The 27,560-nt window shown below is 41.5% G+C and overlaps 1 protein-coding gene across 2 annotated transcripts in view; it reads left to right on the forward strand.

The window, feature by feature from the left end:
• PRKG1 (protein kinase cGMP-dependent 1) overlaps positions 1 to 27,560 on the forward strand; it is a 1,214,718-nt gene that overhangs the window by 315,975 nt on the left and 871,183 nt on the right. The window lies entirely within an intron of this gene.

Consider the following 27,560-nt stretch of genomic DNA (forward strand, 5'->3'; position numbering starts at 1 on the left):
GGCCCACATGAGTCATCATGTTGGGGATCAAACAGGACTCTTCACTATAAGATAGCCCTCCTGGGTGGGCTGTCAGTGACATCCACCAAAAACCATGCCTTATTTTAGAGAAATGCCCTAGGGCTCTGCTTGTTGGAAAAATGATCAGCTTCTTTGATTCCTTCAACTCAATGAGTAGAGGTTGCAGCTAGCCTGGAAGGCTGTACTCAAATTTCTATAATTCTCAGCTTACAGGGCATGACAGATCCTATTTACTTTTTAGTAGAGATATTGACTGTATTAATACATTTTTACTTTCTGGGTAATATTATAGTTTTAAATTTAAAATTCTATTTCTGTCATTATTGCATTTTTCTAATGGAAACATCAAACAAAACATTACTAGTAATTCAATTTCTATTGTGATATCACAAACTATTTGTCAATTTTAAAATAAAAACTAAATCCAAAATATTTTAAAACATCCAAAATGGTAATTGAGTTTCAGTGGGCCAAATCAGAATTTTTCTTTGGAGGAAAAATGTTAAAAGAAATATACCAATAAAAATAAATCAGGGTTCCTGGGTGGCTCAGTCAGTTCAGCATCTGCCTACAGTCCCAGGATCCAGTCCTGCATCGGGCTTCCTGCTCAGTGGAGAATCTGCTTCTTCCTCTGACCCTCCCTTTCTCGAGCTTTCTCTCTCTCACGCTCTCTTTCTCTCAAATAAGTGAATAAACTCTTTAAAAAAAATAAATCAGTGCAATTATTTTTAAAAAGTTAGAAAAAATGAATCCAGAGCAATAGGAAACCCTTACATAATAAGTATTATATAGTGAAATAATCTTCAACAATCAAGTTTTTGGAAATATGGCATGGAAAATTAATGTCTAGAAGGCAAAAGCGTGTTCATGACCAAGGTGATCATTAAGTTGGATAGCGAAGGATAGCGTGTGGTCTGTTTTGCTGATACACCAGGGATCGGACTTCCTAAGATGGAGACACCTGAAACGTCTCACAGATGAAGAAATGGGGGGCAGGGGGAGCTGGGAAGTTTAAGTCACTGCCTACGTCACATTGCTTGTAGGAGATAGAGGAGTGGAGCCGGGCTCCCAGGCTAGAGGTAACCAGTGGAGCTCTTCGAGTGATGAGAGAGAATGGAATGACTTAGTCGCGTGTGCCTTCAGCAGCGTTGATCAATGGCTCAATCAGCAGTTGGACAGCTCTTGTTTTCCAGAGCCTTCTAAGAACTCAAGCTTCAGTGAGCCCCAGGGTGGGACCTGCATTCAATGGGGCACGCATGCCTAGAGAGGCAGCCCTTCCAAGGAGGGCGACAGCTAGTAGACGACTGCCCCACACCTGCCAAGAGTAGGGTTTCGAAGCACAAAGTGACTTTCACCTCCCAAGGATTTCATTTTAGAAATAAAGCATTCACTTTATGTGCTAAGCCTCCTATCCTGCTTTTTTACGTTTTCAGAAATGCTCTCCCAAGTGCATGGATCATTTCATACCCTTGCGTATGGACTTTCCTTGGTGTTGGCTTCCTGCACCCAAGAGCTATTGAGAATTAGTTCAATGGCTAATTTACAGAAGACCCCTTCACGTCTATTTTATTTTATTGTCTTATTTTTACCAGAAATAAAGCTAAACTTTTTAAAAAAGGAAAGTCACCCGTGGAAACCTTTCAACTGGCTTTGAAGGCAACACAAGCAGAATGTTCCACACACGGAGTTTTGTATGTGCTCAGAAGGTTGTGCTGACTCAACCTCTGCCTCATACCCAGGCACACTCCAAAATACCACTCCTTTTTTCTCCGCTCCAGCCCTTGGGTGAGCTAGGGGTAACTATTTTGACTCTGTGTGAGATTTGGCATGTTGCATTGCTTCATGTTTTTCTGAACAAAAAGATCAGTTTTCTTCTGAGAGAATTGTATTTGCTAAAGATGGATATTGGAAATTAATATCATGTCCCGGATATGCAGGGCTTTGTAACCAGAATAACCATCAGACGCCTCAGAACATGGGATTGGATGTATTCAGTTTCTTTCTGGTTATTTGATGTCTTTCTGCAACTGTGGGTACGACACAGGCCACCACTTCTCCAAGGTATCCTGCGTGGGGACAGTAGACGCTGAACTAAGCGTTCTGTGTACTTTAGGGCCATCGCATTTTCTCAACAGCTCTGGAAAGTAGACATCGGGACTCTTATTTTGCTGATGACAATAAAGCAAGGATGGTTTAGTGACTGGTGCACAGTGAGTAACAGGACCTAGACGGAAGCCAAGTTCAGCCTATGTGGAAATACAGGTTGTCCCATGGCGCTAACCTGGAGAAGCTCAAAGGCTGTACTGCAGAGAGAATATGCCATTTGTACCCAGCTTTTATAGATCACTTGTATTTTGGTGTTTTTAAAAACTATAATCAGGGGATAGTGGCAAGTTGCATATTCTTAGAACCAAAGCATGAGATTTGGGCTTGCAAAGTATCTTTGAAACTACGATGCATTTTCCCGTCCCTGACTGCCCATATAAAGCCGGGCTTTTGCCCAGTATGGTGTCTGGGGTTCCCCTGCACAGGACCTGCCGCCCTCACAGGTGTCATGGGAGTGTTGTTGGGGCCCAGTAAATTGACATGCCTACTCTGAAAGCCTTGTGTTTGGTTTTATTTTTTGAGGGTTGCTGATAGACTGTCCCTCCCTCCTAAATATGTTCCCAGTGTCTGTGTTTGTGAATTCAACAGTCCAGGAAAGAAGTTCCCGCTTTCCGCTCCACATATAAAGTCTGATAAAGAAGGATCAGCCTCATCTTTCTTCTCTGGGGAGGCAGGATTCATGACCCACCGATGCTATGGAATATAGTATTAGCACAAAGTATGAAAGGAGCTTACAGAGCATTTTGCAGAGAGTTCGTTCATAAACATTGCCAAATGTTGTGTGATCTTATTGAATCTTTCCAAAGTCCTCCAAGGAAGTTGATAGTATCTCCATTTTTTCAGATGAATAAATTCCAATTTAGAAAGGTCACAGGGACTTACTGGGTCATGGAGATGTCCTGCCCCCAGTCCTGGGCGCTTCTGTCTCAGCTTTCTTGGGCTGCTTTGATGTTTCAGAAGGGAAAGTGGGAGACCGGCTGTTTCTCTGGGATTCTGAAAATAGGCAAATAGCAACAAACTTGCAGTTCCTATAAAGATGTGATACTTGCTAATAATAAGGGTAACATAGTAAGTAATACACTGGGTTGATCCACTCCAGAGCATGTACTACTAACCCGACTGCTTAGTGGCTCCCTTTCCCATATTTCTGATGATAGGGGTAGAAGTCGGCAAGGCAATGTGCCACTCGTGACCTTCTTTTTAATAGGCTGGTGCTTAAATATTCCATGAGCGTCTGGTGTTTTCCTAGGGTTCATGTTTAATTTTGAGCTTTGGTCTGTAGCTTTACTTCCTTGTTATTTAAGTATGTAGAGACCTATGGGCATAAACCACCAGAGACTGAAACATATTCTATATGATGTGTACTTGCATTTTATAAAGTTGTGCTGTACTTTGAGGCCACTCTACATCATTTTTAGGAACTTTAATTTTCTGTGTATTAATAACATTAATACAGCCCCAAGGAAAGAAGAGAGTCAGTGAGAAAGAAAGTCTACTCTGTCTTATTTTGCTCCATTAGGTTTCTAGTTGTCAAAATTCAAACACTCAGTAAATCCAAATGTGGATTTCATGGCTATCTGCACCTTTTAGTTTATTTCCCTTTTAAATCAAAGAAAAGTCATTCAAGATACAAATAAGGAAATGAAAACAATTAGCAGCTGGGAATTCAAGCACCTAAGGTATATTGAATATTTATGGGCTAACATATGCATGGAGCATTTCCACATACCCCTTGTCAAAATGGATTTCTTTCTCTCGGATTCTGTTACCTTTTTTTTTTGTTAGTGTTGTTACGTTACTTTCTATCATTTGCCTGTTGCATCAGTGAGTTATCGTGGGGGCGGGGAAGCCAGGTAAGAGCCAGGCATCCAAATGCTTAGGTCTCCATCAGTGTCACTGATCACACTGGGGATCTCGTGCAAGCTACTTCACCTCTCTGCCTCGGTGTCCTTGTGTGTGTTGGGATTATTGCTGCCACCCAGCTCACAGAAATGTTCTAATGATTAAGTTCATATTTCATACAAAGCACATGGGCCTAGTGCTCAATAAGCATTCACTGGTGTTACGATCTTGTTTTCACTGTCCCTCTCCTCTGCTCCGCTCAGGGGCTTATCCGTTTGTCCCTGAACTATCGCATTAGCCTTCTAACGAATCTCTTGGTGGTCAGTGCTGTATCAGTGTCAGAAAATCAGTTCACACAAGTTCTTTTAACAGAGATGATTTAATATGGGAATTGTTGGAATGGGCACAGGGAGGGTAGGAAAGGGAACAGTGGATCAACACAGAGCTAATAACTGCAAGAAGCAATTACGCATTTCAGGCTGAGTAAGCTGACGGGGAGGTGGCTACGTAGAGCCCAGGAGGGCAGGGGACTCAGGCTTTGGAGGAGATGGTGTCATTGGGCTTCTTGGACTATCTGAGATCTCTGGGGTGGGGGCACCACCAGCGACTGCTCATGCAGGGGGTCTGCTGAGCTGCTTCGGGAGTGTGGAAAAAAGCTGGCAAGTGGAGCCCACTGCTGCTGGTCCGAGGGAAGTGCCGTGGCCAGGCCAATGCTGTTAGAAAGGATCTGCAAGCAGGGGGGACCTGCTCCTTCTCTCTCCTCTTGCCTCCCAGCTCCCCACGAGACTCTCCCTGGCAGACCCTAGTAGGCTTCTGGCTGGCTGGGGGAAATGTAGCCTGTTGCACCAAAGGGTCAGCATCAGAAAACAGGACGGGGCACCTGGGTGGCTCAGTCAGTTAAGCATCTTGAGTCTTGGTGTCAGCTCAGCTCACGATCTCAGGATTGTGGGATCGAGCCCCACGTTGGGCTCCGCGCTAGGCCTGGAGTCTGCTTGAGATTCTCTCTCTTCCTCTGCCCCTCCCCACACATGCTCTCTCTCTTTCAAATAAATAAATAAATCTGAAAGAAAGAAAGAAAGAGAGAGAGAGAGAGAGAGAAAGAAAGAAAGAAAGAAAGAAAGAAAGAAAGAAAGAAAGAGAAAGAAGGAGAGAAAGAAAGAGAGGGAAAGAAAGAAAACAGAGGACAGAGGATGGGTTGAGGGCTGAGAGACAATAGCTGAGTAACCAACCCAAGTGTCTTCTCAATCCTAATCTCTTCTGTAAACTCCTGTTGGTTTAATTTCCCCACAGTGCCCCATGGAACACAGCTATTACTGCTCAGATATCTTCATCTCCTATGGAACAAAGTCAATTCAATACACCTTCTATTAAAAAGAACTTACAGTGAATGTTGTGCTTGGGGCTGTAGGGACAGAAACATGAATAACTTTTTCTGTCCTCACACAATTTAATGTGGCACAAAGTAAACATCGGTCATTCCACAGCAAAGGCAGGATGTAGCTGGAAAGAGTGGTGCGTGAACCAATGGGATCAAGAAAGATTTCATGGCAGGATGAGTCTGAGTTCACCGAACAGTGTGGCCCCAAACTACCCCACTTGGCTGATTTCTCCCACTGCCCCCCTTCCATCCTTACTTGATCTGCTACAAAGTATAACTGATTCCCATGAAGCTTCAACGTTTCCGTCTCTACGTACACTTTTGCTCCTTCTAACTGCTTAGTCCCCTGGCCAGTCAGGACCAAGCGCCTCCTTTGTATGCATTGAACTAGCTCTGTGGTTGCATTGTGAGCCAATGGCACTGGGGGTCCAGAAGGGGAGCCAATTCTTTGTTTTAAAAAGTCATCCAAGTGAATGCAAAGTTGCTGTGATAGCTGGGTGACCAGGTTCGGTCTTGGAGTCACAGAAGGCTTCCTGAGGAATAATGGGTAGGTGTTAGTGGAGAGAGAGGAAAGCTGTTTCCAGCTGGTGCAGAAGACCTCACACAGGAAGAAGCATAGTATGAATCTAGAGGGGGGCCAGTGGGGCTCAGAAAAGGGGAACGAGGAACATTTTACGTGTTAACTGTCTCTCAAGGTCTGGTTCCAAAGGCACCACCTCCATGAAGCCATCCTGAAAAACTTCAACCGGAGATGGTTGCTTTCTCGTGTCAACTCTTTGCTGTTCTTTGTGCTTCTCAAGAGAGTGTTTATCACATATTGTGTTGATTTGTACATATTTCTGTGGAAGTCTGATATCCCATGCTCAGCTGTAAGCTTTCAGAGACCAGGGTTTGTCTCCTATCCATCTTTGTGTCCCTGAGTGTGATGTGTTCTCAAAGAGCATTTGCTGGACAAAATCACGTTCTACTATTCCCATTAACACTCAGACGGTCTGTCTTCTTCAGTGCAACCATGCCTTCATTTCATTCAGGATCTCGTATTATTTATTGAATTGTATTGAGGGGGACATGGGTGTCTGCTTGACATTGGTGTGGAAGAGGTAAGGAGGTATCTGCTGGCCCACTTCGGGAAAAGGCATAGGAGTTTAGGATTTGAGGACCTATATTCCGGATTTCCATGAATCACAGTGTATGGCTGCTTCACCCTAAGTTTCCAGAAATCATTAGCATTGCAAAATTTATATTCAACCAACAAATTTGTTGTATCTGTTTATCTCACCACCTGTGCTACCCTGCTCTTGTTCTTCATGAGACAGGAAGCCGATGAGCACCCACCCACAGTGCAAACACTTGGAGCCCACCAGAAACAGGGGTCCCCTGGAAAATTAAACATACTCTGCAGCAGTGTGCCCTGTGGCCTTCTCCCCGATCCCCTCTAGGTCTCTGCAACACGGGAGTGGACCCACCTTTCTGTACTGAGAGCTTTAGCTCTAAGCATCCCCTTACCTCTCTTGGAAAATGCTCACTGCTCAGCATCTGTGGTGGAAGAGTGGAGAAAGGAAATGAAAACCATCAAACTCTCCATAAGCATTATTTTGCAAAAGTGCTGGAGTCAATGGTTATAACGGCAGGACGGCGTCTACATAGGAAGACTGAGCCACAAATAGCCTGAGTTGACAGGCAGCCAACTCACTGCCAGGATGACCCAGAAGTCCTAGTGGGTAGAAATGATCTTTCTGTGGAGATTGTCAATCTGATTAATGGGCACTCTAAGATGAGGTGTACAATTTCATGCCAAAGAGGCAAGGGGTGGAGAAGGAAGAACAATATAAACAGCTGGTTCTAGACTTGCTGGAATTGTAGCTGTGTGGAGCCAGGTAAGGGGCAAAGGATGTATGTGTGTGTGTGTGGGGGGGGGTGTTTGGATATGTAGCTTAATTTATTTGTATGAGTTAGCCTTCAGGAGACCACTACCAGACCCCAAATCATGGGGTACACAATGTTGTTTCCACTCTAACAACATATTCCTTGATGGGACATGTTGCCAAGTTTTTCAGTAAGCAACTAATCTGAAAGCCATATGGTGAAGTTTAATTTATGGGTAATATTATCTAGCTATATTCCTTTAGCAGTTGGTAATTATAACGTTGCATTATTTCAGTGTAGTTTGTCATAATCTTGTGACATGGGCTGATGCCGTTATTCCGTATTGATACACAGAGGCATTTTGAGGCAGGCAGAGCTCCCGAGAAGTTGTGGTGTGCCTATGTGTTTAGTGATTGTCAGGGGTATGTGTGCGTAAGATTGTGCTCGAGGAATGATAGAACCTCCTTCCACCTGACTGATGATCTAGACTAAATGTTAGTTTGTGGAGTCTTGGGCAAAGTCTAAACTTTAATAACATTTGGGAGAAGGGGCTGTGACCTCCGACTGTGTGTCTGGTCATCCCTACAAGAGAGGAGAGCTTACTGGATCCTGGTTTCAAGACATCTGGTCCCCTTCCTCGTGGGTGACATTCTGACAGCTCCATCTCTCTCTTCCCCTCTCCCTTCTTAGACTCTCCCTTATGAGTCTATTCCACCTCATTTCACATTTTTATTTTCCCGGAGGAAGCTCACCACAGAGGGGAAGGGCCAGCCTGCCCTAAGTCAAGAAAGAGTAGACATTATACTTCTTGTTTGTGTCCTGATTTCTCAGGGACATGAAGCAGGAATAGCTAGAACAAGCTCTTTGGACCTTGGGAAAGGAATGTTCTTTTTTTTCTCTGGGTTAAAGATTGAGACGGAAAGTAAAGGAAGCCAATGGTTCTTGATCCTGACTCAGGTACTATGTAGTCTTCTTGCATAGTCAGTTTTGTAACAGTCTGGTAAGGGGCTCAGCAACATGCGTAATGACCTTGACCTATGGCAGGTTGTCTCACACTGTCTTTTTACAGCCAGGAAACTCTGATTCAGAAAATTTCAGAATATTATGCGAGGTCACAAAGCAAAGTCATGGCAAAGTCAGGACTTTACCCCAGGTTTGTGTAGCTCTCACCCCTTCCTTGGTGTTTATGAAAACCACGCTGCTTCCCTCAGCGGCACTGAGAATCTCAGACCCGCTCTTCTCTCAACCACGTTCCCTCTGCCTTTCCTCCAGCTGCCCCTTAAAAAGTGGCATTGTCCAGGTAAAAATGAAAGGCAAAATTAATTAAATGAGATAACGTAGGTGAACACAGTTTGTAAATTGTAAGGTCTTAAACAATTTCGATACTGGTAATAGTTGCATTATGCTCATTTACGTGAACACTTATCATTCCCACCTAATTAATTACCAAGCATACAGTAACAATTATGCGGGTGATTAAAAATAAATCAGACCAACTCTTTTGTAAGCTGTTTGAATTACAACGCGAAACTTCCTTCCTTTGGTTTCCATGTTGATAGAGCATTGCTTAGGGAGCTTGGTCATCTACTGACAACTGAAAAGAAAAATGCAAATGATCATCATAGAAGGAATAAACATTCCATAGAAGTAAAAGGTGAGATGATATTTCCAAGATGCCCACTGGCTTTTCTTGTTGGGACCGAATTTGTGGTCTTCAGAGGATATTCATAAACCTTACACTGCCTCAGGGATGGCCATATATGGTATCAGAGTGAGAGCGGGCCATCACCGAGTTCTACAATTCAGGCTATGTCCTTATTGATCTCACTTTTGTAGCCTTGAGTTGGTTTCTACTCAGGCTGTTTTTCTAAAATAACTATAATGACTTGAAAAATCGAACAGGCAAATATTAACTTGCCCAGGATATGGTTTTCAAGCTACATTAGAGTGGAGAACAGTTTGAAATGATGCTCTGTGTACTACCATTCAAATTAAGTAGGAGAAATGAGTACTCATCCCTTAAGATTCTGACGTGTTCTTTCAAAATACTGTGCAAATAAAAGAGTTTTTTTTTTTTTTTTTTAAGTGGAGAAAATGATTTCAAATGTAATGAAAGACATCACAATAAATGGTCATTGCTGGTCTGCCAGTGGGTTCACAATTGTAGCATACTGTAAAATTTAATGTCCTTGACTTTGGCACTGCAAATGCATGAGTTTTATAATTGCTCACATGAGAGGTGATGGGTTACACTGGATGTATACATAGGGCAGGGGCACCTGGGTGGCTCAGTCTGTTAAGTGTCGGACTCTTGGTTTCAGCTCAGGTCACGATCTCATGGGTCATGAGATCGAACCCCATGATGACCTCCACACTCAGTGGGGGGAGTCTGCTTGAGATTCTCTCTCTCTCTCTCTCTCCCCTCCTGCCCCTCCCCCTCCCATGCACTCTCTATCTTGTGCACACATTCTCTAAGATAAATAAATAAATCTTTTAAAAAAATACATAGGGCAAATAAGCAAATGGAGCAAGTGTTATTTTTTTGTTCTGATAAAATAAACTGCTTTGAACAAGTTCATTTAGAAGGTTATAAATGAATAAAGGGACTTTAATAAAGGGAACATGAGACCACAGTATCTTTAAGGGATGCTGGGGCATCTTGACCCCTGACTTGGAATGTTATTGGTAGGAGGGCCCATTGGTTGAGTTCTTCCCATATTTGACCTTGGGCTAAGCACTGTTCATCTCATTTAATCCTGACAGCAACCCTATGGGAAAATAGAGCTTCGATTGTCTAAGTAACTTGCCTGAGACCACACAACCAGTTAATGGCAGAGGTAATTTTCAGCTGCATGTCAATTTCAATGCTATTTCCACCGTCCTAGAAGTTTTGCATGACTATGTGATGTTAAAGGAATGAAATATCAGGGATCACTACATGAAAAGCTAACGATGTATTGTATGGTGACTCACATAACATAATAAAATTAAGTTAAATTTAAAAAAAGGAATGAAATATCAGAATACTTAAATGTAGAGATTTGAGATAAAGCTATACAATTTGATGAACATGAACATTTTAGTCAGGAGGGAACAGTGATAAAATGATGTGTAGAGGTGATTAGGTCCTGTTTGTCTTCATCTGATCTGTATTTTCATGCTTTTATGGCCTGCTCATATCACACTTAGTTTGATATTTTCCCCCAAATCTGCTGTAATTGGGTTTGCATTCCGTATCAGGAATAGATCGTGTCAGTTGTCAGAGAATCAAGGACAGAACTAACCAGTAGCATCCACAGAACAGTTACTATCTGCCTCACAGAGGAGTGGGGACTAATAGTTGGTCTGTGTTTCCAATGACCTTTGAAGTTTGCCTCATTTTAAAATCCAAAACAGAGCATCCTTAGGAACCTTATTTAAATGACCCTTTGGATAAAGTATGTGCAGAGAGTCTGAGAGCTGATGTGTGAGAATAATACTTTGATGAACAAAAAACTAGAGAAATAATTATGATGAATCAAATGAAAATTGGGTTTATATTCTTTTTTTTTTTTTTTTAAAGATTTTATTTATTTATTTGACAGAGAGAGACACAGCGAAAGAGGGAACACAAGCAGGGGGAGTGGGAAAGGGAGAAGCAGGCTTCCCGCCGAACAGGGAGCCTGACACGGGGCTCGATCCCAGGACCCTGGGATCATGACCTGAGCCGAAGGCAGACGCTTAACGACTGAGCCACCCAGGCGCCCCTGGGTTTATATTCTTAAAGCTGAAAAAAAAATGTGGTTTTATTACTTTAAGAGTAAAGGTTTTTAGATTACGTATGGAATGTTTTGTTCTCCCTAAAGATGAAGTAAGACAGAAATGAATTGTTATACCAGTATCATTATTGATGCCTTAGGATTCAGGACATTCCAGTTTCAAATATTAATACATTTCCCAATTCCTTCTAGAGGCCTTTTACAGAAAACTAGATGCAGTAGTCACCGACTCATGACACGGCTTTTTTTATTCTTGGGAAATTGTATAAAAAGGAGTGGGTAGTCAAACGTCTTTTGAGCTGGGTACATTAAATGTACTCCTGCTTTATCTGACAGCCGAGAAGCCTTCCCACACACAATCTGCAGCCCCAGGTGGAAGGCGCTGGGGGTCTCCATGGTCGGGGTCAGCTGGCAGGTATCTGCCTATGGGATGTAATCCACTGGGTGTGGAAAGCCCTCTTTGCCTCAAGAAGATCATTCTCTCCACCCCCCCACCACCACCCCCAGCTCTGCAGGTGTCAATGAGATTGAAATCCTACCAGACAATTAGGCTTTGTATTCACATTCAATTTACTTTTTTTTTTTTTTTTTGAGCACAAACCCTGCACCCAACTACTGATGGATTTATATATATATGATGTATTCGTGTGCTTGTGTGATTCTTAAAAGAACTCTTTCTCCTAACATGACCAGCATGCCACAAATGTTTTCAGAGTTAATTGAGACTCACATGTGTATAAAATAATTTACTGTTGAAGAGACAAAAATGTCAATGACTCATTGATATCTGCTTTTAAACTAAAAGTGTGACCCAACATCTTTATTGAAGGGGCAGGGGGCTACGTCTTATTCATCTCTGTTCATTGCAGTCTTCTAAGCACATACACAAAGACAGCCTTGGTGCGTGAATGACATTGAACAAGCATAACAAATCCTAAACAGAATAAGCTGGTGACAAGTTAAAGTAGTTGAACGAGAGAACAGCAACTAACATTCAGAAGTAAGAGAATCAAAGAGCCGCTAGGTAATGAGAACGCCAGGGCAGGCCAGACTTGAAGGATCAAGGGCATGAGTGATGATGGGTCACTCAGAGTGAGAGAAGTCAAGGAAAACCTAGCTCCCGTTCTCAACGTTGCTGCTCCTGGCACCAGGCTTCTTGTCCATCATTCTCTGTTGCTTGACAATCCATCAATGGCTCCTCATTCCATACAGAATAAAGTGGCATTCTTGGCCAGGTTATGCCCGGGTCTTCATGACCTGGCCCCTCTGTCCCTCTTGTACACCTGATCCAGCCTCTCTAAGGAACAGGCTCTTTCCTGTCACGGACCTTTCTTTGCACGTGCCATCCCCTTTCTTCTTGCCTAATCATTCCACCTGGCAGCCCAACATCTTCTGTGAGTCCTTCTCTGAGAACATCAATCCCTCCCACTCTGCTGTGGTACCTCATCCATGCTCTGTAGTGTGGATTATTCGATACAGCATTTGCAACTAGGTGTTTGCCTGGCTATCTTCTCCATTAGACTGGGAACACTTTTCAGATAGGAATTATATGGTACTTACTTATATATCTTCAGCCTCTTGTTTAGAGACTGGGGCATGGCAGGCAATCAGTAGATATCTTTTGGATCAGTAAACATACGGAAATTTATGTTCCTTCACCCAAAAGTCAATCCTTTTCCAGCTTAGCCTTCTAAATGTAGGATAGGATGCCATAAGGATTTGGATAAGTGTCTGACTTTTCTAGATAAGATGTAAGACGGGGATGATAAAAGTGCCTACCTCCATGGGTTATTGTAAGGATTACATGGGATGGTACGTGAAAAACACTGAGCCTGGGATCAAGTGGTTGGTCTATAATGGTCTGCATCATATCACAAATTTTACAGTATAGATGGGTTTTTAAGGTTATGCAAGAATAACCAAGATTTAAAATTAATGTATGGTAAAGACCATCAATGCTGTGGAGATACCAAAGAGAGTCAGAAAAAGGTGGGCTTGAGTCCTGCAGAAGGCACAAAGTTGAATGCCTGAACGCAGGGTAGGACCCCAGTGAAGGAACTGGAATGAGAGACACCAAATGAGAGGATATGAGCATCACTATCATTAAAACTTTCCTTTCATAAAAATCTCTGAATGAGGGGAAAGCCTGAGTATATTACGTTTAAATAAACCAAAATGAAGGGGCACCTGGGTGGCTCAATTGGTTGAGCGTCCAACTCTTGATCTCAGCTCAGGTCTCGATCTCAGGGTTGTGAGCTCAAGCCCCACTACTTAAAAACAAAACAAAACAAAACAAACAAACAAAAAACAAAATGCTTGAATATTTTGTAAAAGTTCTTCCTCTCTGCTGAGGGTAACATATTTTAAATTAGAGGTCATCCTGACAAATTGCTAAAATCTGAGCTTAAATGTCTTTTGTTTGCTTTATTGACGGCAGTCCTACATCGTTGATTAGCTTTCATTGTGCCTAAGTCAAGACAGTTTCCATGGCCGTTAAATAATCGCTGTAATAATCCTCCCTACAGAGCTGCTAACCAGCTGAAATATGATCTGTCATTTCATTTATAAGCATGCACCATGCAAACTTGCAACAATTTGTTAAAGTACACAGTGTCAAAACTGGTTTCTGCCGAATTCCTGCAAAGTCTGAATTCTCTTCCTTGAGAACTTTCTAGATAGCCCAGCCTCTACTTGGCTTCCTATGTGCTCCCTGGAAGGAGATTTTGAGTGTATGAATGGCTATTGCAAATTAATTAAAGGGCTTGGGCCAGGTGAGTGGGCTCATTTCTGCTTCCATTTTCTCTCTCACTCAGTGGGAATCACTACCAAGCTCCATCCCTCCAGGGTGAGAGTATACAGACAAATGAAATGACATATTTGAACTCTTTTATATATCCCCAGAAGAAAGGAGCCAAGTGCATAATTCTTTGACCTAGTTAACAATTTCTGGCCTGCTTTGTGCTGTTGTGGGATTTGTCGTGCTGTTGTTAGTCTTCCTTCTTTCTTGTTCCATGGAGTATCATCAATTTCATGCCCCTATCTTAGGCACATCAAACTGCTGAACAGAAGGGGGACTCTTTATTCTGCATTATCAGACACTATCCATCTTGTAGAAGCGTTGAGCTGAGGATCGAGTTCAAGTATGAGTCTAGGATTTATCTCTCAGGCATCTGCCTACTAAAATGTGTTGACTCTCTCCCTAACCACTACTCCCTCATGAAATGGAACCAGTAATCATTTAGCCATGGCTTTGTGCACTTTGCCAAGCTGGAAAGGGAAAGTTGCTCTTCTAGCAAACAAATGTAAATAGCTTCAGAAATAAAATAGAAGGCAGCATGTATTTTATAATTCATCATTCCGTCCTTAAACACTTGGGAGTTAATCCTTCCTTCTAACAGGTTCGGTTAGTGGCCAAAGTGATTTGACAATAAATAAATCAAGTATTTTAAGTACCTGTAGGTACAATTTGACCCAAGTTTTTTTTTTGCTTTTGTTTTGTTTTTGCTTCTCAAGTAACAGAAGAAAACACTTCACTTGCATTTTCTGGGAAGCCGAAGAACTTTTTACCTGGAAGAAGATGTCCTTTTACTCCACAGAGGTTTAGAGGGATTTTAAAAACCATTTTAATTTTTGTGCATATGGTGTAATTCAGTTCTTCTGGACAAATGAGTCATTGGGAGAGCGTGGCAGTCAGGTGGTGCGGTCAGATGGACCTCTTTACACAACCAGGCTTCAGCTATGTCATCTGAAACTAGTTAGTTAAGTCCTCTAGACTCAGTTAGCTCTTGTGTAAGATGGACGTGACAGTGTGACTTCGGTGGAGAACGAGATTCAGTGAGACTGTGGGTAGAACATGCTTTGCACGGCGCCTCATATATGGGAAGGGCACACTATTAACCATGTGGATTGTTTTCTAGAGGGTTGACGAAATGACTTGTCTTTGGGCTCTAGGGGAACTAATCCTATCATAATTAAAAATATGTAGTGCAAATGCTAGTAAACCACGGTGGGTGGGGGGAGTTTTCCTACACATTAAATTCTGCTTTGCATAGCAAGTCTTTGCAACCAGTGTCTATTTTGTGTATTTACAGTGCATGTCAATTGCATAGGCGCGTTTCAGATGCTCTGGGGTTCCATGCGGCCACCAAAATGGACAGTGTAGGATTGCACTGTCATCTCTTTCCTTCCCCCAGTCTTGCAATTCTTTATCTGGAGAGGAATTAAGCTGGAAAAAGAGAATTCAGCTATGCTTGTCAGTCCTGAGGCCAGTGACAGCTCTGCTTTTCTATGTTCCTAAAAGAAGCTTCAGAGTCGATGTTAAGAAAAAAAACAAAACAAACCAAAAAAATACCCTAAAAAAACCCATCTTTCACCCTGAGAGCGTCAAGGCGACTCAGTGCGGTCAGTCACTCTTTTCCTTACCCTTGTGTAAATCTGGAAAGAGCTTCTTTCTGCAGTTTGACACGAGTCAGGTCTCTAGATTGTGAAAAATAAAACAAAACTGTCTGCCCTTGAAATTGATTCTACAGTCTTCTCGGGGCCAAGGATTTACTTCCCGAGGCAATTGTGTGCCTCTCATTTTAGTGCCTCAGGACATCCAAGAAAATACAGACAGAACAAGATAACATTAGTAGCAGAAGGATCAGCTGGTGCTTTCAGGAACACATTGTAGCATTTTTGGGGGGCTACCTATGTGCTGGGATGTGAGCTAGGTCATATATATGTATATATGCACACATGTAGATCATCTGAAGCAATGGAATATAATATTTTAAAAACTAGATCTTCTAAAAAAAATCCCGCTTATTTAGATGAACTATTTAAAAGCTAAGGTCAAGTATTATTTTATTTCTCAAAAGCTCTTTAGATGGCATAGTATTAGCTTGAATCCTGGACCACGTCGGATGGCATTTTCATAAGGGACCTCTTTCTTCTTCCTTCTGAAAGCTTGTGTACACTTATGTTGCCTTTTCTTTCTGCTGTTCCTAAGAGCTGGGTATTATTATTGTTTTAATGTTCTTTCAAAAAATATTTACAAGCATTGATTGAGCAGTTCATATGTACTGTGGGCACTGATATAAGAACTTTAAATACATTATCTACATTGAATGCATTAAGTATGGAATCCTTAGGAAACCCACAAGCAGTGGACACCGTTTTTATATTACTTACATATGGAAAGAAATGGTGCTCAGTGAACTGAATAAGAAACAAAGAAACATAAAGCCTCTCTCATTATTATACAGATACTAATTAACAGAGATAGGACTCAAACTCAGGTCTGTCCAGCACCAAACCCTTGACTTGTAAACATTAAATCAGATGACACAGGGTTATGTAGGCAATAATGCCTCATGACGGGTACATTACATTTTAATGTAAGCAAGCATGTGCACCTTGCACTTCCCTGAGGATGCCTCCACGGAAAGTCTTTTGTGAGCGTTCTATTCCCAGATAAAGTATTATTATGATGTGATGTGTTTATGCATAACTGTTATAATGACCTTTGTATCTCTCTATTATGGAGAAACATCTGGATGATTAGAATTGAGGTAAGAAGCTGTTTTGGCTTCACAATAGTCAACCTAAACTTATTTAACTAAGTATCAATTAATAGTACAGGCTCTAGAATTAGGTACCCTTGGGTCAAATTTGAACTCTAATGATTGCCAGCTTGGTGCGTAATCTAGAGCCAGCTATTTAACTTCCATAAACTAGTCTTCTCATCTGTAAAATGGGAATAGTAACCATAACCAGGTTATGGTAAGAATTGTGTGATTTACTGCATGTAACACATTTAGCACAGTGCCAGGCATATAGTAAGAGGCTCATGAGTGTTAATGGGTGTTTTGTTATAATAATAATAATAATAATAATAATGGCATATATTTCTGCATTCAACAAGAGGTGAACAATCCTTAGAAAAGAATGCTCTGTCCTCTAGTTTTAGAGGACAGAAGGATGTGATACAGTTTTCCAGAGATCGGTTGTGATGAGGTCCCAGTGACCTTTGGAAGCTGCAGGTCTGACTCCTCGTGTGTCACCCGTCACGAGTTGGCCACCAGATATTTGCAGCCTGCACCTCAGTTTCTGGGGTCACCTAAGAACACGTGACCTGAGACAGCTGAAGAGACACAGGATTACGTGTGTCTATTAAAGGACACAGATTCTTATCGGAAATGTAATAGTCTGTAAATTCTCCATTTATTTGACTATTCATACTTTAAGTGACTTGGGAAGACGGTAAAAAGTTTAAATGCAACTACTGACCTCATTTCAGCTTTCAAGTCTGCTTACATATTTTTCAAGTGACAACACTTATTAGATAGCAGGATTCTTGGGTTATCAACGTGGGCCTGGGTATATGAGGTCTGCCATTCCCATGGCACCTTACATTTCTCCAGACACACATTTCTGAAGATTATGAAACATGACAGTAAATAGGTTTCTGGGACATAACTACATCAGTTCTGAAGTAAATTGTCTTTATTAATATCCTGCAAATTATCAAATTAATGGGAAAGAAATATCTGAGTAATTAATTACTCCAGAGAGCCTGCAAGATACATTTGAAGTTTGCTAGCTTTGTCTTAAAAAAAAGAAAAGAAAAAGTAATTTTATTTCTTGATATATGGGCAAGAAGAGATTAATTAGAGTAAAAGCAAAAATGACTTTCAACCTAAAGGTTTCTTTATCATAAAAATAAGCCTCTGTTCACTGAGTTTCGTGTGAGTTAAGAGATTAACTTTCCCAGTGCTCTCTCATTTTGGGCATAAAGGATTTAAGTTTCTTAAATATCTGTAGTCTTCTCTATAAATTAAAAAATCCTTGCTGTCTTTCAAAAAGTCAGAATGAGTGCATGGAAGTTAAGAAATGATAAAAAAGAAAAATCATAATCGTATTCCATTGGCCGGCTCTCTTGTTTGCTTGCAAACAGATGTGTTCACTTCTTACTTATTGTGTTGCTCATGAAAATAGTATTCTCTACCCTGAAACATTGTACAAGAAACTTCACAAAATAAGAATGGATACTATGTAGGAGTCTTGTGGAATATTTACCATCTACCATCAATTGAGACCTAAAGAAATGTAACCTAACTCCAGAAAAGGAACAACAACAGTGATTAAGTTGTCAGGTTAAAGAAAAGCAAAACAAGATGTCCAAAAATGTGGTTTTCTTCAAATAAGTAATTAAGAACTCTTTCTCTAACTGGCTGGTTTCAGTGTGCCTTAAATTGTCCACGGGGCTTAATGGGTGCTTTTGAAATATAATACCAGAGAGGAACTATGGAAAGGTCACGGCTGTCATGAATTGTGATTATAATCACCAACAAATATTTACTGAACACCTATTCTGAACAAGGTGCTCTCATGCATGCAATCATGCCTTCAGATAAATATTCCTGTGGTAAACATTTTGTGGCATGAGATACTAATGAAACACTTACCTCATCAAAATGGATGGGTACCCATTGGGTCCGTTAAAATAGAATTAACAAATACAGAAATGTGTCTGGTGTGCTTTTGAAGATTTTTGAAACGGTTTGTCTCTCTTCTCTAGACCAATCCTGAAATGCTTTGAAAATATATTTTTTTCCCAGGGGGAAAAACAACAGAAACAGAAACAATTACCTAAATTCACAGGAGGTCCATGACAGAAAGCGCACGCAGTGGTTTTCATGAGTTCAGGACAATGAGCCATGGCGTTACTTGGGGAGCCTGGTACAGGACCTTGATCATGACCGATTCAGATTTCCTCCCCCGCCGCCCCAAAAGAATGTGTCACCTTAAAGAAGGTGAAAAAGATCAGCTTTTCAGAACTTTTTAGTAAACTTTACTTTAACTGTATGAATATATTTCTAAGGCCAGAATTTAGGTAAAACTAAGATCTGTGGAATGGGCAGTTTTGATCAGAGGAAGAATCTGTCTATAAGAGGATAAACAAGTCATCGGGGTTAGCTAGTGAAAAAAAAAAAAAAATGAAGGTGAAGCGAAGGTAGTCATGGCAGGCAAACTTCCACACCTTACACAGAGGGGGAGAGGGAGTGGGTTTCTGGCTTCTGTGGATCTATTGTTTCTACTGCTGAATCAGTGTGGTTTCTCTCTGTACGTGATCTCACTGGCCGCCATCATTGGATCTCTGCCTAGAAAGAACCATGATCTGGGAAGAAGTGAGGGACCGTTCTGCTGGTGCCCTGTGCCAACACACCTAGGTTCCCAGTGCCCCAGCTGGCCTCTGTGCGTCCCATCACTCAGTAGTAGAACCGAGGGGCGGGTGGCAGTATTAGTTTGCACTGATTCAATACTAACTACCTGCAGAGTGCTCCGAGCTTCATCGTGTATTATTTCCTTTGCTTCCCCTTAGGGAGATACAGATACTGTCCCATCTTACAGATAAAGAAACTGAGGCTCAATCAGGTTATCTAACTTTCCCCAAGCCACACAGTGGTGGACCCCATGGTCTTACCTAATGATACCACATTTTCCATCACTATTTCCAAGCTACTTTTTTTTTTTTAAAATTGATTGATTGATTTGAGAGAGAGAATGAGAGAGAGAGAGAGAGCATGAAGGAGGGAGGGTCAGAGGGAGAAGCAGACTCCCTGCTGAGCAGGGAGTCCAATGTGGGACTCTATCCCGGGACTCCAGGATCATGACCTGAGCCGAAGGCAGACACCTAACCAACTGAGCCACCCAGGCGTCCCTCCAAGCTACTTCTTAAAGCTGCTGGTCTAAGTCCATCCAGTGTTGAAGCCCACGGCTGGAGCAGACGTAGCCTCGGCTTTGGAAATGATATAGAGTCAAATCCCACCTTGACCACCTGCTCACTGTCTGACTTGGGGTATCTTACTCAACCACCTGAGTATCGCTTTTCTTAATTTCTGAGAGGACAATAGAAAGAGCAGAGACGGCGTGTTTGCTATAGGCCAGGCGCTATACACTTTATGAACAAACTCGGTAGTCTTCACAGTACAGCTACAAGGTGGAGAGTAGTAGTATTATCAGTTCCGGTTTTTGGTGAAGAAACAAAGGCCCAGAGAGGCTGAGTGCCTGGGGTCACCCAGCACGTACACCGTGGGCGTGATACGCAAACCTGTGTAATGTCTAGAGGGAAAACTGCTTGGCAAGGCTCGCTGCCTGAACCACTAAGCATGCGTGCCCGCACCCTTCCCTGTTCATCCGGAACATTTGTATAAAAGCATTCTGGGAGCTCCTGGGTGGCTCAGTCGTTAAGCGTCTGCCTTCAGCTCAGGTCATGATCTCAGGGTCCTGGGATCGAGTCCCACATTGGGCTCCCTGCTCATTGGGGAGTCTGCTTCTTCCTCTCCAACTCCCCCTGCTCGTGCTCTTTCTCTCTCTCAAATAATAAATAAAATCTTAAAAATAAATAAATAAATAAAAATGAAAACAAAAAAATAAAAGCTTTCTGGGCCTTTTCCTGGGTTTCTAAAAGGAAGAGAGTACTGACGTGTAGGCAGCTTCTGACTCTTCAAACACGTCACTGGATGTGTCCCCTCAGATGGGAACCTGGTGGCTAAGTGGCCCTCATTATAGCAAGGAGTAGGGGATCGGGGTGCCTCAGAGGTGATGTAATCAAAGTTCTCACTCAGGCTCTTCATGTATTCACCTTTTCTATTAAGGGAGAAACAAACAAGTGTATCCATATGTGCTTGGAGTCAGCAAAAAGTTATTTCCTGATAGTTTTCTTAATTCCCCCCCCCCCCCAAATTTTAAAATCTCAGTCTGGACCTGTCATAGTTTAGTTCCTCATTGCTTTGTGGCTAGTCAACTGGTTATTATATTGGCCATCTTTATAAATTTTTGCTCTGTTATTTTTGCTACGTTATATAAAAGGAGATTTTCCCAGCCCCAGGAAGCTAAAAATAAAGCTGAATTTTTAAATGTTTCTAAAATATTACTTACCAAAATAGTTTGCTATTTATTCAAGCTGTCCAAGCTTTTATGATTCTTAGGTATCTGTATTAAAATACTTTCCTCAGCGTTTTTAACTAGTTTCCCTGGGGAAATTCCAAACAGCTCCTTTATCAAGAAAGAGTTGTTTTTAACTATTATTTTCTTCAATTGCTAAATCATTTCTGTGGCCATTAGTAAAAATTAAATGAATAAATTTTTAAGCCTTCCTTTAATAAATATCAGGAATTTCATATATAGGTTATTTTCCTTCGGAAACATTATGGAATGGTAAATTATCCCCAGAATCTCTGTAGAGCAATAAAAGAGTCAATCTAATTTGGGATTTTAAACTTAAACTCTTTTCCTTGGGAGGGCATGTGAAATTTCTGAGGAACTTCTCCACAAAAGCAGAAGGAAAAGTCAGAGAGTACACCGTGTTTCCCGGACTTCGGTGGGCTTCAGAGTTTCAGAATTAAAATACATATTTCTGGCCCCATGTGCAACGTATCTCATTAAATAGGTCTGGGGTGGATCCAAGAGCCTGCATCTCTAACAAATCTTAGTTGACACTGGTGTTCACGGCTGTGAACTTCACCTTGAGTAGCTCTGCTCCAAGAACTTCTCACGACCCTTGCTGGCCAAAGGAGCCCCACTAAGTGTGCAAACCTGCCCCACACATAGAAGCAGGAGCACTTTTTGAGTTGTTCTCTGCTCTTCTGCGGAATAACCAAGAAATAAAAATTCATGGCACTGTCAGCTAATGGAAATCAGTACTTTTTATTTCTATAGTAGCAGTTGGCTTGGCAAATGTACAGTACACACGTCTCTTCAAGTAGTATTTCTATCATCTATTAAAACATAAACCATTTACCTCCTGTTACAAATATTTGACTTCACTTGCTTATCTCTTGAGCCCTTATAAAAAACTAAATCTCTACCTGGATATACCACGTAAAATCTGACCAACTCCACTGTCTAACAAATGCCATTTGGCAAAAAAAAAAAAAAAAAAAAAAATTCACACTGAAAAAAGTCATTCATGAAAAACTTAATGAAACAAGAATGTCATACATTTTAGAATATTCTAGGCATTAAAATGTTTCTCTTTTCTGATATCTAAGGTACATTTTACTAAATCATGGTGATAGAAATAGGAACCTTGACGACTATGATTTTGGAAAAATTCTGTGGCAAGAGCAATCATTATACAATTTTCAGGTAAATGATTGAAATTAGAATGCACTGTGCACAGATTACCATGAATTGAAGGGTTGCTGTTTGTAGTTGTAAGTATACCTTGAAAAAAGGTCCTTGGGTCCAGGGTGCTTTCATGAGCGGTGCCGATGGGTATGGCCTTGCATGTCACTGAATGGAAAACTGAGCGGACAGGTTGCAGTTGGACCTCAGAGTGGTAAGCCAGTAATAGAGGGTTTTGAGGAAATAAAGAGAGGAGCAGGAAAGGCATATGTGAATGCAAACTGCAGCCGGAGTCAACATTTGAGAATCATGGTAGAGCGAAGATACAGCTCTGCTAGTTTGGGTAGAGATTTCCTTTTTGATCTCTTTGGTCTCAGATTGGACAGCACAAGGAGAACAGTGTTTGACGTCAGTAGTCATAATGTTCTGCGTTGCTTGTCTTTATCCACAATGGGCAGCGGTTGATGTGCTTGAAATATTTCTCAGATTTGGGAGACCTGGGTGGTTCAGTCGGGTTAAGCGTCTGACTCTGATTTCGGCTCAGGTCATGATCTCAGGGGCGTGAGATCGAGCCCTGCATCGGGCTCCGCACTCAGCATGGCATCTGCTTGAGATTCTCTGCCTCTCCCTCTTCCTCTGCCCTTTCCCTCTAAAAAAATAAAAAAGAATTGTATCTCAGATTGAGTACAAGGCGGGTGATGAGTTTCGACAGGGGATGGGGAGGCAACTGTAAGAGATAAGAAATGGAAGAAGTGGGAGATGAGAGCAAGAAACAAGGAAGAAGGAAAGAGAGAGGAGAAACCCAGAGGGGAAATTAGGAAAGAAGCAAGGAAAAGAAAGAAGTGGGAAAGGACAGGAGGGAAAGGAATAGAAGTAGGAAATTCAGTGACAAAAAGGGAGCCAGAAAAAGACGAAGATGTGCTGGCCCTGGCTAGGATGGGCTTGTAACACCCTTATGCCCTTGCTCCTTCCCTGGTCCCACCAGCTCCTATCTCCAGCCAGTTCCGGTTTTTACCCATGGCAAATCACACCCAGCTTTTTTTTTTTTTTTTTTTTTAAAGATTTTATTTATTTGACAGAGAGAGAGAGAGTGCAAGAACAGGAACACAAGCAGGGGGAGTGGGAGAGGGAGAAGCAGGCTCCCCGCTGAGCAAGGACACCAATATGGGGCTCGATCCCAGGATCCTGGGATCATGACCTGAACCGAAGGCAGACGCTTAACGACTGAGCCACCAGGTGCCCTCACACCCAGCTTTCACGGGACAGCTTATGCCTCCAACCTGCTTACCTTCCTCCACAGATACTACGTTCACATCTAGTCTATTTCCTTTTATTTGATCTTCCAAACAAGATGAAAAGTTAGAGCAGACTGTTGACTGCTTTTTAGTATGAGCCGGGAGTTGATTTCAGACTACTGGGAAGCTGGGATGACAAAATGGAATGAAGAAATTTCTGCAGCACCGAGAGATGTCACCTTACTTTAAAGGAGCATCTGACTTCTGTTTAATTCAACGTCATTCAACAGGGCTAAGTGAGTAGCTAATGTTTGCCTACCCCTATGGCTGGTTTTACAAAAGGCAAAACAGGTGCCTCTGTTTATGGGTGGATTAGGTTCCAAGAATTCATTTGTGAAAGTCAATTGCTCAGAATTTCCCACAGAAATAATGTTGGATGGTTGTTAGGTGGTTCGATTTCCCCCATATTTAATCCATAATATAGCCAAGTTATATTTGAAATAAAGAGGGGAAGGAATATGGTTAGAATACCAAAACCCGGTCAAGAGAGAAATTGCAATGTAACTGAATTAAAAATATGTTTTCAAATTATTTAAATCCTGGTGCGGAAGCAGGGACTGGCTGCTGGCTGTGGGACAGAGAGGACAGAGAGACCTCTCTCTCCCCACCGTGGTACACAATGCTAATTGATCATGACCTCGGTTTCCACGAAGGCCTCAGCCTCAAAATCCTTCCCCCAGACAGTGTTTCGAATGCAACTCCTGGTATCACGGTCATAGCTGATACAGGAAGCTGACTTCTGTCTGCCATTCTGCTGAAAGAGATACTGTTCACTTTCAACATGGTAGGGCAAAGAAACTCGGAGTGGGCGCTTGGGGGGCGGGAGGCAAGGTGAGGACGGGGCAGAGTAGATGGAAAATCTGGGTTCCTGGCTGCCAGGACTTGGCCAAAACCAACGATTAAGCTTACATAAAAAACAGCGTTTCTAGGCCAGGCGTTCTGCACACTGACGTGGCATCTCGTGGGAGGGAGGAAGTGGAAAGAAGCCACCTAGCCTTTCTCTTAAGTCCACGGATCTGGAGCCCTGAGCTGGTGCCCAGATTCTTGCTTGGCGGCAGCCCCTTAGACTGTGACTAATGACTTGCTTACACAGAGCATTACCACTCCAGGCAACTGTGTAGGCAAGACTCTTGGTTCCCCAATTCTGAGGAGCTGATCATTAGCCTCCCCTCAACTTCCTCATTTCAGACACATCCAGTGAGTCTTTAGGGGTACCTGATAAGTGATGCGATGGTCCAGCTAGAATGTACAGTCAGAAATACGACCTGAGGTTGAAATACTTCGTGGAGTGCAGAATCTGGTTCCTGCTCCTCCTTTGTAAGATGATTTGCACAGACTGAACCACACAAGAAATCTACAGCAACTTAATAACGGGCCATGTTTTGAAAGCCCTAAGTAGCCTCAATCTACTTCATTGGCGCGTCCGATTATTCCCTAAATTGGGGGACGGGAGTGTCTCTAAGTAGTCTTAAATTTTTATCATAGTTTCATTTTAAGCTCTGTTTTCCATATAAAACCTTTAAGAGTCTTAATACTTGAAAACATATAAGAAATATCATTTATTTCTTCATTTACCAAGAGGCTCGAGTGAGCTGTTGGAGCTGGAGAATTACTTGCCATGAATGGCCAAAGGGAAGTCTGACTCATGGTTTTTGGAACATCGTGTCATCCACACCAGGAGAGCTGTGTATTTTCAAACTGCCCTCCAGAGAGGTTCATCAGAAAGGGCAAAAACGCTGATGGTTCAGAGAAACGAAAGAGAAATAAAGCATAGCTCATCTCGAAACATTTATTTTAGGAATCATGCAATTTGCAACACGTCCTCCAAGTCTCCAGCTTTTTCCTGACTTTTTTACTATTTTTAAAGTAATTCAAATTTTTTATTAGAAAAGCATTATGCCTTCATTGTGGCAAATTTGGAAAAGAGAAGGAAAAATAAATTAAAATCTCATAAGACCCAACTACCTGTGGATGACTGTTGTGAACATTTTGGTGTCCATCCTTTCCATCTTTATTCCCTCTCTCTTTCTCTCTCTCTCGAATATATACATATACTTGTGTATATGCTCATTTCCATGGAGTGGGTTCATAGGGCATCTGCTGATTTACAAGGTGATATTTTCGTGTAAAGTGTACAATCAACATCTTCACATGTAAATGAACATTCTTCTGAATCATCATTCTAAAGGCTATAGAGAATCTCATGTGATGAATGCACCACGGTTTAAGTAGTATCTTATCGTTGAACATTTGGAATTTTTTCCAGCTTTTTATTAATTAAAAAAAAATTGTGAAGAATATTCTTGCTGTGTCATCTCTGGTCATCTGTGGTTATTTCCTAAGGATAAATTCCTAGAAGTCTTGCTGAGAGGAGAAGTTATCACATTTTAAGGCTATTATCTTACAGAGAGGTTGCCCCAATTCACACTTCATCAGCAGCATGCGCCAATGCTTTATGGAAGAAAAGCCTTGGCTGCTAGAGCCTGGCTTTATAACCATTTTATAGGAGCATCATCGGTCTTAGGGCAATTATTTATTGGCTTTTTGGAAATAGTTGCCAGTTCGTCCTGCCCAACTTTGTAACATTAGTCTTCATTTTATTATTTCAGGTTAAAGATACTTTTCTATAGCAGGAAGCTCTAAAAAAGGAAACCTGTCACTTTCTATTGTTTCCCACTGGTGGCTTGAACTACTCTTAACTCTCAAGAGCTTATAATTCTCCATCGTGTGCTTTTTTTGTGTTGTTTGTGGTTGTTGTTTGGTTTTGTTTGTCTGTTTTTTATTGAAGTACAGTTGACGTACAATATCCCGTTAGTTGGTATGCATCACAGTGATGCAAAAGTTGGATACATATGAAATGATCCCCACATTAATGTCTTTGCCAACTCTCTGCATACAAAGTTATTACCGTATTACTGATTATATTCTCTATGCTGTACATTACTTTCCCATGACTTATTTATTTATTTTATAACCTCTTAATCCTATGTGTGTCAAGAGGTTGTTCTAAGAACTTACTGTACGAAACGGGTGAGCAGGATTTTGACTTTGCCAAACTCGCTTCTAATCGTTTAATCATTTAGAATCCTCTCTCTCTTCCCAGTTCAGTTCAATCCATGGTAAGATTGTATTTTTATTCACAGTTTGTATGCCTACAAATTTCCAAATGTTTATTTCATTTCAAAGTACTTGCTACTATAATAATGCATGTTAAACATACATGAATATGCAAAGATTCAAAGCCATTTGAATTTGAATTGCAAAGTCTCTTTCAGGTCATGAGCCAGGCATAATACTCTACTAAGAAAAGAAATTGCTAAAACAAATCACTTCTGAGCCAAAGCAATACATGTCTCCTCATTTCATTAAAGCTATCTAACTTCAGATAACACCTAACTTAATGCCTCAAGATGCCCAGGAATATAGCTGAAGAATTTTTCTTTGAGAAAAATGTAATGCCGTTATAGTCCGTAGAGAACCATGGGCAGGGTCTAAAGCCTCATTAAAAACAGATGCCTGAAAAGCCTTGACTAAGACAATCTGCTGGGGTGGGTCGGGCCTGGGGGGACTTAATGTGACTTTAGCCACATTAAGAAGGTGGATAGCCGCAGTTCCCAGTGCTTGACTTTGTATCTCACACAGACCTGCTTGCAGCTTATTGAGGAAAAAAAAATTCATCTCGGAACCTTTTTCCATTAGCTAATTCAAAATATCCATTCATCCAGAGTCTCTGCCCCATGAACTTGGTGGAAACACAGACTAATTTCCATAAAATACTCATATTTTACAATCAAAGTACGTAGCTCCAAATACATCTTCTAGTGTTCAGGTAGCCTTGGAGTCAATTAAGGGAGTAAAGGAATTTAGAAAAAAAGGTGACTAAGGGAGACATGTATTTCAAAGAATTTTATAGACAGTATGTCTGTCATTCGGGTTTTTTTTTTTTTTTAAAGCAGCTATGCATTTCAATGAATAATTTCCTTAAATGTCTCTCTTCATTGGATTATGTTAGAAAGAGGAAGCTATGTTAGTTCTTTTGAGATTTAATATTATAAAAGTCAACAGAAAGTTATTTTTATCATCCCGTGGCTGAGCAAAGGCTACGTGACACAGGCAGAAGAGACAGAGGTAAAGCTTGCAATCCGTCATGTCCTTTTCTTTGGACCCCCACATTTCTTTGGA

Source organism: Phoca vitulina, unplaced genomic scaffold (genome assembly GCF_004348235.1).
Source record: "Phoca vitulina isolate PV1807 unplaced genomic scaffold, GSC_HSeal_1.0 scaffold43, whole genome shotgun sequence".
NCBI classification, from domain to species: Eukaryota; Metazoa; Chordata; class Mammalia; order Carnivora; family Phocidae; genus Phoca; species Phoca vitulina.